Source organism: Triturus cristatus, chromosome 8, assembly GCF_964204655.1.
Source record: "Triturus cristatus chromosome 8, aTriCri1.1, whole genome shotgun sequence".
Taxonomy (NCBI): domain Eukaryota; kingdom Metazoa; phylum Chordata; class Amphibia; order Caudata; family Salamandridae; genus Triturus; species Triturus cristatus.
The window spans coordinates 1622622652-1622635384 of record NC_140591.1 but is presented as its reverse complement, the minus strand read 5'-3'; positions in this window follow the sequence as shown (position 1 = coordinate 1622635384).

Genomic DNA, 12733 nt, shown 5'->3' with positions numbered 1-12733 from the left:
GTTATCACTTACCTGACCAGGATTAACCTCTGTTCATGCTGCGTTAACTCTGACTGAAAGAATAGGCTATCCTCCTATATAAAGACACACAACACATGCTAACTCACGACAAGCTAAATACTTTATTTAAATGCCACATGCACATTTGCAAAATACATCATATATACAACCTGCAAGGAAAGTAAAAGGTTAAGTTATACACTTCAAAGAAAAAGGGGTCGACGTCACCTTGGTTGTATGTAGCCTGTGCTCAATGGTCATCTAGGTTCCCTTCTCGTCTATGCCTCGGCTTCGCCTGGAAGTCACCCCTCCGCAGTCGTGGGTCTACTCCCTTCTCCCTCTCCGAGTCACTGGAACCTCTTCCCCATCGGCTACTCTCTCCTCTTTAGATTCAAGTTCGTCATCTGTCTTCCCTGGAATAAGTAATAGCTTTTCTGCTAACGGCCAGATGCCGCCTATGGTCTAGAAGCAAGTGCCCTTATCTAACTCAGACTTTCACTAATATAGAAGTGCATTCCCTCATGGAAATTTCCAGCTCGAAACCTGCCGCCCACCAAATTCCTGTACCTCCCCGTACCAAGGACACTTTCCCAGCCGGCCGGCCTGATGTAGTGTCTTCGGCATGAATCCTTCGATAAGGGCCGGCCTGAACCGGTTCTCTCCGAGCGAATAACACCTCATAACTAAAACATCGCCCTCCCTCTAGAAAGGTCCCAAGCTGCCGGAGCAGAAAGAAAGATGGAGTCTCTCCCGTTTGAGGCCTACCAGGCCTAAATTCAGCACAGCTCTATGAAATACCCTCACTATAGGGCAAGTTATCCTCAATGCTAACGAATCTATCCCCTAGGCTATGTATGTAGGCCCTGAGCTATGGGTAGGAGCACGGGATTGTATCAAAGTGTCTACTAGATAGGCCCTATTCACTACTCTAGTCCTTAGACTTGGATGGAAAGAGACTGAAGTCATATTGATCGCTCTATAATACAGAAAGGCCGGGAAAATCAAGCAATACAGCGTCCACCACAAACTACATATCTAATAAACCACTTGGGTGTGTTTATCTAGATCACTGCGGTCCTTTCTCCTCTGATACTGCGTACAAGTATATCTTAGTTGCAGTGGATTCGTGCACACGTTTTCTGTGGGTATGGCCACAAAGGAGTGATGATGCCTGTACTGTCATCAGGGATTTGCGTGTCTTTGTGGGAAGTTTTGCGTGTGGTACCTTTCATTCTGATCAGGGCTCTGCGTTCGCCTCTAAGGCGTACAAAGAAGCCATGAAAAATTTGGGGGTCCAAGTCAAATTTTCGTCTCCATACCGACCTGAGGGTAATAGTGTAGTGGAGCGAATGAACCGTGACTTAAAGCAATCCTTGACAGCTAGGCTTTTAGGCACTGGCCGGAACTGGTTAGCCCATCTGTATAATGTGCAACGTGCACTTAATAATCTCCCAAGAAGGTCTCTGGGTGGGCGGACCCCATACATGATGCTCTTTGGTATAAAAATGTTTGTCCCGGACCTTGACGGTCTAGACATGGCGGCGTCTGCCGCACCCTTTGGCGTAGATAATCACTGTGCTGTATTGCAGGCTCTACAAGAAACCAGAGACAGTCTCGCGAAGGAACATTTGCCCTCCACATCTGATGCTGCGCATCAGATTCGGTAGTCGGCTGGCTACCTCGAGTTGGTGACCAGGTCCGTGAGAAGGTGGAGAACAAGAAGGAGTTCGGCCTCTCTTATCGAGCCCCAGTTCCAGTGCTTGGCGTGCAGGGTGCAAGAACAGTCATTTTACCTCCACTTCCTGGTCTCATGGATAACTGGTACATCTGCATTGACAATGTCAAACTACAGCGAGTGGCCGATTCTTCTTAGTATGACTCCAGTGGTTTCTTGCCCTGTGATGCTGAGAAATTCTGTTTTGGCTCCAGTCTCTACCACCATGTCTGATATTGCCATCGAGATGCATACAGTTACTGATCCTTTGTTGCTACCACCGGCTGGTGGTCCACCTGAAGATACTGAGTATGCTTATCCTGCAGATGTACCACTGCCTCTTTTACAATCCACCGCAGTTAATCAGCCACGTTTCTCCTTTGACACTACCTCTATGACTTCCAATGCCCAATCAAAAGTTTCTATTTTTGCTGTTTGGTTTAAAAGACATTTTTTGATTCCCCCTTGGACTTACATTTGGCTAATGCTCATATGTATTTTTTTGTTCATGTCCATTGGATTTGTGGTGGTATTTTTTCGTCTTGTGAATGGACACTACCTTAAGGAAAGATCTGCAATTAGACTAATTGACGGAACTTTGGCCCCCCACTCCTCATCACACATCATGAAGAGGGACCACACTTTTGTGAATATTACTGCCAGGCCAGTGTTGGATAGGATTGCGTGGGATGCTGTTAAATTTCAGATTCATGGTCCAACTGAGGTTATCAATGTACCAAATGTATTTCGTGTTTCTATGGGTGATGTGCTTAAGCAAAACATCCGCTCTGATGATTGGGACGTTCAGGCCATAGAAGCACTGTTTTCTGATTTGAAATATTATGCTGCATTGGATGCTGAGGATTTGTATTTAGATACTGCTAATTATGGTGAGCAGTTTTGCTATCAACATTATGGCAATCATTTCCTACATAAAGCCAATACATATCGAAATTTTGTAAATTTTACGCAATGGGAACATTGTCCAACGCCAATGCTAGGCGGCTCCACCACATTGGTGAACAAATTCACATATTTTTCTGATTTCAGTATTTCCAATACTGCCTCCTTTTATTTTAAAGTGGCAGCTGAGTCTGCCTCGAAGGCTAGGCTGACACACACTAAATTATTATATTCTGAATCCTTTATGGATGGTTTGTCAATCAGAGGTTATGATCTGTGGAAAGCTACTATTGATCTTAAATCGGTTTGTGGGTCCAAACCGTGGCAGGTACAGGGAACAGAAGCTTTGCATCCTGCCTGCCTCATCCCGAACCACATGTTTTTAAATTCAACAATCTTTCAGACCACCTCCTTTGGATTGGCTACTTCGAACAAACTAAATTTTCCCTCTACTCCGGATCTGGGTGCTTATACAAATTGGGATAATCATACAGATCTGTCCCTTGATGCGTTGCAGTCATCCATCTCTAAAACATCCTTCAATATTTCCAAGTTAGATCCGGAAGGATGGTTAATATGGCCGACGAGCTCGGATTCCTGCCAACATCGTTTTCTGGGTTTGAACCCGGGGTATACGCAGGTTCGTGTAGACCCCCGTTTTGAATCTTCTCATTCTGTAACTACCTACTCTGTAGGGAAATTATGCCAATCTTGGCTGCAACATTCCACCTGGCCATCTGTTAAACTTCATTTATCTAAATTACATGACAAAATAGATTTAAATGATTTTGTTAAGGGTCCTGTGGGTGGCAGGTCCAAAAGATGGGTGTATGCTATTTATAACGAAGTTTGGAAGTTATCACAAATTGAAGCAGCTTCCAGATTGAGGGCTATTGATCAAGCCAATATGGAAAAAGTACTAGCTGTTATAGATAATAGCATTAACACCCTTTCTTCCAGAATTTACACTTTAGACAATATTGTTTCCTCTGTTGTTGATATAGTGCAGGATGATATGTCTGTTTTGTATCATGGTCAAAATCTATTACGTTCTATAATGCAGTTTGCATGGACTTTGCAAACGTTAAAGGCTGGGAAAGTCCCCTGGGACTACATGAATACATCATCTTTATTCCAACAGTTCATGTCCATGAAAGATGCAACATACTCATTACTGCACATTGAAAAGTTAGAACCTTTGCCTTTCTCTGTGGCCAAATTGAATTCCGCTGTGTGGCTTATCCGCGGGTTAATCACATTGCCATTTCCTTTGTTTAAATTCAGTTTGTGCATGAAACATTATGCCCTAGGCAGATATGAACCGTTGGGTACTGCTTTCCTGCATGAAGTTTGATCACTCCCATTAACATACAGGTGCATGAGAGACAGTAAAGAGGTCTATTTGAAAGGTGAGGAATGCACTTCCACACCTGATCACTCTGTAGTCTGTAGGCACATTCAGTTGCATGGCGCGTGCAATGTGCTTGCTCCTCGTTTAGCATGCGTCCTGAAAAGGATTCCAGTGCCAGCTATTCCACCCTCTTTCACGTTGCTAGATAACGGTAGTTATTTGCTTTTAAATAAGCTCCTGGATGTCATCCAACTGTCTTAAACTCAACTCTGATAAGACAGAAGTGATGACATTCGGGAGGCTTCAACCCACCTGGTCCCCTCAATGGTGGCCTCACCAGATGGGACAACCGCCAGAACCTGTGACGAAGGTACGCAATTTGGGCGTTATCTTCGATAACAAATTGACATTCCAGCAACATGTCAATGCTGTGGTTTCTTCTTCCTTCCACGTACTAAAAAGGATAAAAAAACTAATCCCATACCTTCCGTCACATGCAGGTAAAACCTTGGTCAGTACACTAGTATTCTCCAAAACTGATTACTGCAATGCATTGTTACTCAATACACAACAAAAGGTTCTTAATAAACTGCAAACTGTCCAGAACGCTGCCGCTAGAACACTGCTATCTATCCCGAGATTTGCATCAGTTTCCCCCTACATCAGACAATTACATTGGCTACCGGTGAGGAGCCGCATCAAGTTTAAGGCTTTATGCATTGCATATAAGGCCATTCACGATCAAGGACCCTTATTCTTAAAAAAAGCCTTCCGACCGCTTGAACATACTAGAACTCTGCGGTCATCCTCAGCGCACCTACTCATGGTCCCCCGTACAAGAAGGGCCAACTGGGGCGACAAACGCTTTGCTGTTGCCACGGCCAAAATGTGGAACGCACTTCCTCTAAACATTAAGATCGCTCCGACCCTTCTTAACTTCAGAAAGCAACTAAAGACATGGTTGTTCCCTGCCTAATCCCCCCCCCTCCTCCGGAGAGTTCTGCAACTACAGCGCCGAGACACCCCAGGGTATTTGCGCGCTCTAAAAATCGCCAGAAATAAATAAATAAATAAATTAAATAATGAGGCTTGCTGCGAGATGCTAGTGGGAATTCCCTACATTGTGACTGTATCTTAAAGAGTAGTCTGCTGCAAGAATGTCCTTTTCCCACCCCCGCATGGGCGGCTAGATGTATCCATCTGGCCTTCCATTCCAACCTTGAAAGCAGAGTTCAACAAGATGAGCAGAATAAGGGCTCTATTGTCTCAAAAAGAAGTCGCACTGACTTCTTCCCGGGAAACATTCGTCCTTCACGTAGCAGATACGCGCACAGAGGTGCATGCGCTTTTGAATACTGACCTCCCACTTCATTTTGGTGCCCTGATTCAAACTATATTTAAGGCCTCGTCAACAACAGGCTTGGCGCATTTTTTCAAAATTGTGGGCTCCGGCCTCGTGACCTCCTTCCAAACGATTTTTGGTGTGATACCGGCATTTTTTCATTCTATTTTTTTCAGCGTCTTTGGCGGTCTCCCGTTGATTCTCGCCCTCGTGGCTAGGGTGCTGTTGTTGGTCTGCTTACTGCGCAATGGCTTCACAATTTGTGTCACACGACAGCCTGTCCCGGCTGCTCCATCTTCGTAACCGGATGCTTGAATACTATGGAACATTACCACTGGCAACCTTGAGCATAGCCTATGGATTGTCCTTCCGGTTTTCCTACTTTACATGCATACAACCTGTTTTTCATTGCCTAGATTGTCCATTTGAATGGGCTCTGGATTTGTGCTTGTCAAACTCGGTGTCTCCTGCCCCGGATTATGATCGACTAATGAGTGCCTTAGTGGCTCATGAGTTGGACTGTTCTGGTGTCAGGATTATGGCCTGTGGAGCGGCACATGGAGTCCTGGGTAATTGGGACATCGGTACGGCTGCATATGACTTCCTGGCAAGAAGTTATCTTGAAGAACACGCCAGTTGTCCTCTGATTGTGCTAGAGGCCCCAGTTGTCGAAGAACATGTATGTTCGTTTACCTTGCTAGACTGGATGGCGGACACTTTTACAGAACATTCCAATGACTTCCTCTTGGAAGCTGTTGCAACTTACTGTGCTTATACAATAATGGATTAACTTGGATGTCGTCCAACTTTCATTCATACAAGTTTTTTTTTTTTGATTCAACATTCGGGCTCCTCGAGCCTTGCAGTTAATTTTTCCATTCAAATTTTTTTCCCTATTATCGTTTTTTTTCTTCGAACCTTCACTACCCTTTATATGGATTTCTAATTCGTGCACTTAGTTCCGTTCTATCGAACTTGAACTCTGCGTTCCTTAATTGTATCCCTATTTGCTAGTGGTCCGATCAAGGGGGAGTGTAGTGAAGGCGTCGATTTAGATACATACATTGCTATGTTAGCATAAGCGCGTTAGATGTTAGAGAGCCTTCTTGCCACTTTTGCTGCTTTTGCACACGACACTGCAGATACATGTTATTATTTGAAAACTGCTTGCTTGCCTTTTCTTCACTGTCTGTTGTTCACATCCCTAGACGTGCGCTGCGACCTTGGTCTGAGCATTGTGTAAAGAAACAGTCTAGGTCGCCAGACAATGCGGGGCCGATTCACAGAACTAACTTAAGACAAAATCCTAAACTTACTACTTTTGGTATTCACAGAAGTTAGGATTTTGTCTTAAGTTTGTCTTAAGTCAAACTTAAGACAGACTTAAGACAGACTTAAGACAAACTTAAGACAAACTTAAGACAGACTTAAGACAGACTTAAGACAGACTTAAAACAGACTTAAGACAAACTTAAGACAGACTTAAGACAGACTTAAGACAGACTTAAGACAAACTTAAGACAGACTTAAGACAGACTTAAGACAGACTTAAGACAGACTTAAGACAAAATCCTAACTTAAGTCGGTCTTAAGTCTGTCTTAAGTCTGTCTTAAGTTTGTCTTAAGTCTGTCTTAAGTCTGTCTTAAGTCTGTCTTAAGTCTGTCTTAAGTCTGTCTTAAGTTTGTCTTAAGTCTGTCTTAAGCCTGTCTTAAGTTTGTCTTAAGACAAACTTAAGACTAAATACTAAATTCTGTGAATACCAAAAGTAGTAAGTTTAGGATTTTGTCTTAAGTTAGTTCTGTGAATCGGGCCCTGTATGTTTTTGAGTTCAGGTTGATCGGCCAACTATTTAGCCATAACACGCACACAGCTGCAAATACCTGAAAGTCGAGTGCTTTTAATATTACAGTCTGCATGCTTTACACACACATTCTGGAGAAGAACTTTCCTAGGAGCAGAGCTAAGCTGATCGTGTGATGTGATTCAACTAAGCTGATCTTTACGGTATGGGGTTCCCCATTCAAACCTAGAGACCTTCTATTAGTCTAATAATACTAGTTTACTAGCGAAAGGAAGGTGGCTGTATTCCACTGTCATTTATACTATGATTTCTCCTTTCATTTTTTATGGTATTGTAACAATGCTGATGGTTTTATTTTTAATAATTTGTCTGCTTATGTTAACCAAAGTACTGCATCTTAGGACACGCAGTTTATAAAATAAATGTTTTAAACTTTACTGTGTCTTTGATTACTCTTGTTGTGGACTGATATGAGAATAATAACGAACAGGTATTTCTGATTCCCACCATTCCTGAGAGTACTCTAAGTCGCTTGTTCTGGGTTGTCTATACATTGGGACCTCCGATAGAATACGGATAACGAATGGGACACTGATGCTGGTCGGATAGGGTTTCTGGGTTCTGAGGTGAGTTTTTGGTACACCACAATTCACTGAGATCCTGGTTTCCTGCGCATTGTTCTGTGCATGAGCAGAATCCCTGCAACAGTAGGGGCAGTGCTAGGGGTAAGGAGAGGAGTGCCAGGTGCAGGAGGGGCAATGCTAGGGGTAAGAAGAGCTGTGCCTAGTGCAGGTGAGGCAGTGCTAGGTGTAAAAAGAGCAATGGCAGGTGCAAAAGGGACAGTGCTAGCGGTAAGAAGAGCTGTGCCCAGTGCAGGAGGGGCAGTGCTATGGGTAAGAAGAGCTGTGCCCAGTGCAGGAGGGGCAGTGCTAGGGGTAAGAAAAGGAGCGCCAGGTGCAGGAGGTACATTGCTAGGGGTAAGAAGAGCAGTGCCAGGTGCCGGAGAGGCAGAGCTAGGGGTAAGAAGAGCAGTCCAAGGTGCAGAAGGGGCGGTTCCAGGGGTAGAAATGGCAGTGCGAGGTACAGGAGAGGCAGTGCTAGGGGTAAGAAGAGCAGTGTGAGGTCCGGGAGAGGCAGTGCTAGGGGTAATAAGAACAGTGCCAGGTGGAGTAGGGACAGTGCTAGGGGTAAGTAGAGCTATGCCCAGTGCAGGAGTGGCAGTAGTAAGGGGAAGAAGAGGAGTGCCAGGTCCAGGAGGGACAGTACTAGGGGTTAGAAGAGCTGTGCCCAGTGCAGGTGAGGCAGTGCTAGGGGTAAGAAGAGCAGTGCCAGGTGCAGGAGGGACAGTGCTAGCGGTAAGAAGAGCTGTGCCAAGTGCAGAAGGGGCAGTGCTAGGGGTAAGAAGTGCAGTGCCAGGTGCAAGATGGACAGTGCTAGTGGTATGGATTGCAGTACCAGATGCAGGAGGGGCAGTGCTGGGGGTAGTAAGGGCAGGGTAAGGTGCAGGAGGGACAGTGCAAAGGGTAAGAAGAGGAGTGCCAGATGCAGGAGGGGCAGTGCAAGAAGTAAGAAGAGCAGTGCGAGGTGCAGAAGGGACAGTGCTAGGGGTAAGAAGAGCTGTGTCCAGAGCAGTAGGGGCAGTGCTAGGGGTAAGAAGAAGAGTGCCAGGTGCAGGAGGGGCAATGCTAGGGGTAAGGAGAGCTGTGCCTAGTGCAGGTGAGGCAGTGCTAGGGGTAAAAAGAGCAATGCCAGGTGCAAAAGGGACAGTGCTAGTGGTAAGAAGAGCTGTGCCCAGTGCAGGGGGGGCAGTGCTATGGGTAAGAAGAGCTGTGCCAAGTGCAGGAGGGGCAGTGCTAGGGGTAAGAAAAGGAGCGTCAACAACAATGGAGCCAAGGGGGTCAAAAGGCAGGTCGCCCCCCACTCATAACCATATAAACAACAAGACCTGCCTTGAACAAAAATGTTTTGGTTTTTATAAGCACAGTGAACACATCCCAATCAAGAACCCTGGCACTTGCACAAATTGTTGCATTTTGGACCGTCTCTGCGGCACTATTTGCCAATCGCCAAGGGGGTCTGGTGTCACTAGCTCTGAAAATTCCTAAATATTTAGGTGTGTTTAAGAGAGTGTTTCCCTGGTGATCTATTTCCCCAATGCTAAGTGTGAGAAGAAAAAGAAAAAGGAATAGAAGGTAAACTCAAACCCAACAGAACCGACAAGTATGGTGCCTGTTCCAATACCCCAAAGGAAGGAGTGCAAAAAAGTGAGGAGGCCGGCAGTGCCTCACGGAAGTAACCCCAACGAGGATGTGCAGACAGGTACTCGCCTGCTACCTCACGTTCTCATCATAGGCAACTGCCGTCCAAAATGAAGATAAGAAATAAATCAAGAGTTCTTGTGTCTATTCTAATAACTAGTGTCAAGTGGAACTAATAATCTAAACTGTGTCTATGTTCCAAAAATAATGAAGTGAGTGTCGACCCTAAGACAGGGGAGACTGAGTCTGATCAGGACCCACGTCACTCCCAATTAAAACCGGACAATACCACACTAGCTATTTGAGACTTTTATTCTATGCTGTGTGGCTGTCCACTAAAACCAACATGTTTCGTTGCCTGTATAGATTGGCGGCAACTTCTTCAGGGCTAGGGTCGACTGGCTTCTCTGCTTTGCTTATTTTGACCAGTATTGTATCTGTCAGCACCTAAGGGAAACACAAATTAAAAAAACACATACATTCAGTCTGGCACCCCAATTGCTCATATAGGGGATACACACATTCAAGACAGCGATTTACAACTTTCATTGGTTCACTTCAGTAAAAACAATACCTGCAACACCTATATCATTCATATTTACCGTTAGGGTTGCTCACTTACAGCATACCTCAACCCTTAGTGTAGGTGGATGTATGCTACCTCGGATAGTTCTGAGCTGCTTGCCCGCTAACCGTGGATTCGTGTATCTGAAATGCATGAGGATAAAACATAATGTCATTCCACACTAGGGCATAGATTTGAAACAACCTAAGCTCATGTACTTGTTATTAGCTACATTTGCGCTCGTTATCACATAATGGCCGGCTCCTGGTGATGTTTGCCGACATTCTGTCATGTCCCCGGTGTGAGTTACTTGCGTGTATTATCTGCTACGAAACGCGCCCCTCTGTTGTTGAAATGACCACATGGGTTACTAGCGTGTGTGGGGACCAACGCACTTCACTCCCTCATTGCAGTCAAGGGCGTATTCACATACCTGCCTAGTTGTAATGTCTGCATGTGACTAGTTTGTATCGTAGCGGGGTTATCACAAAACAAACCCTCCAGTGGCATCTCCCCGCCCTCCCCGACCGAGGCGTCTAAATGTACAACTCCGCTTCTGAGGATAAAGATATGCACAACTCCATATTCGATCTATGCCCTGCAGCCTACTAACTGTCTCACCTCGTCAATCTAACACTCCGGGTGCTTTTCAACCTCCATCACGGTCTCAAGGACCGTATCCAGTTTAAATGCATCGCGCGCGTTGACTGCGCGCATGCGTGGACGTGCATTGAGGGCAATGGCGGCCATATTGTGTAAACCGGGATTCCTACACACAATGGATATTACATGTATGATATCAAGGACCCCTTCAAATCAATCCACATGTAGCTAAATGCTATTGTAAATAGCTGCAGCATAACACAAATTCAAGGCCCGACATGTTATTTATTTATTTACAATCCGGACATCATGATGTATCGTGCCCATAGTTCCCGGTATTGCCCCGGACTGTTGACTGGCCCCCTAGATGTCGCAAGCCAATTACTCAGATGGTATGTAGAAACTACAAAGGCTTCCCCAGCTGCCGTTCCAGTGTGTCTATGTGACCATCTACTGCACTGAGAATCCCTGATTGTTGTTATATTGAGAGAGGTTGTAGTCAAGCATAGATTATTGATTCACTACCTTGTTCCACTCAATGAAATCATTTAAGCCATCTTGGTCTGCTCTCTCCTGGTAAATCCAACGTGCCTCCTTAGTTGTTAATCTGGCATCCATGTTATAAATGTCACCCAAGACCCGCTCCAATACTACCCAACGTAATTCGCAAGGGCTGTGTCTGGCCGTCACAAAATGTTGGACCAACTTTGTGGTTAATTTCCCCATACGAATAGTACTCAGGTGTTCTTGTACTCTGACCTTCACTTTGCGTGTAGTAAGACCAATATAGTGGAGGCCACATGGACACGTCAGTCTGTATATGACGTTATTCGTATTGCAATTGCTAAATGCATTCAAATACCAAATTTTGCCACCTGCCATTGTGACACTCTTTGTTGGAGTGGTTAATTCACACACAGTACAACCGCCGCATCGGTAATGTCCTGGCGGAAACCCTGTGGTCTTAATCTCACACTTAGGTCGTGAGTGCACAAAGCGATCACGTAAATTGGTAGAGCGCTTGAAAGCAAAGCGAGGTTGGGACATGGTCATGGTCGAGGTGTGAAGTAGTGGCCAGTGTTTCCTAATCACTTGTCTAATTTGAGTCGACAAGGGACCAAAGGTGGTGACTACGGGGATGCAATCCCCTGTGGTCTTCTGTGTTCTCTCCAAGAGGGCAGCTCGAGGGGTGTTAAGGGCTCGTTTTTTAGCCTGCTTAATAACCTTGGTAGGATATGCTCGTGCCTCCAGTTTACACGACAAGATGCCTGCTTGTTGCACAAAGTCCACAGTTGATGAACAATTCCTGCGGTATCGCAGGAATTGTCCTACAGGCAGGTTATCCCTCAAAGCCCTGGGGTGATAGGATCTGTAGTGGAAATAAATATTTAGGAATTTTCAGAGCTAGTGACACCAGACCCCCTTGGCGATTGGCAAATAGTGCCGCAGAGACGGTCCAAAATGCAACAATTTGTGCAAGTGCCAGGGTTCTTGATTGGGATGTGTTCACTGTGCTTATAAAAACCAAAACATTTTTGTTCAAGGCAGGTCTTGTTGTTTATATGGTTATGAGTGGGGGGCGACCTGCCTTTGGACCCCCTTGGCTCCATTGTTGTTGACGATTATGAGAACGGCAGTTCAGCCGTGAGAGCTTTTATCAGAAACATAGCGAATATCACTGGACACACACCTTGAGTGGCGCCCATATTATAGTGGGGATACACACCTTTCATACCACTTCTTTAGATATTTTGATATCCTGCATACAAGCTGCTTAAACATACTTGGGCTCTCTCTACAGAATGGACCAGTTTTGTTTGGCATTCACTGATGAGCATATTGCATCTATCCTGGCAGGGCCGTCATTACTCCCTAATGCGCCCCTTGGTAGTGTTGCCTCGGCTAGGGAAGAATGGGAAAAACTATCCACTACTAAAAAGCGGCAGGTTAGAATAGCCCTCCATGGTGCCCTTATGACAGAATATCTGCGGGCAGGGGCAGCCCCAGCTAGCCTCTTGGTCCGTATAGAACCAAAAATCTTTCTAGAGGACAAACGATTCCGGGTGGACTGGAGCTATATAGCAAACAAGTGCACCCGGGATTGGTTGGTATTAATCATCAATACCGCAAAGAGACTGAGGAACTGCTTAAAGAAATATTAGATCTGGAAACCGCACTTAAGGCAGATACCACCA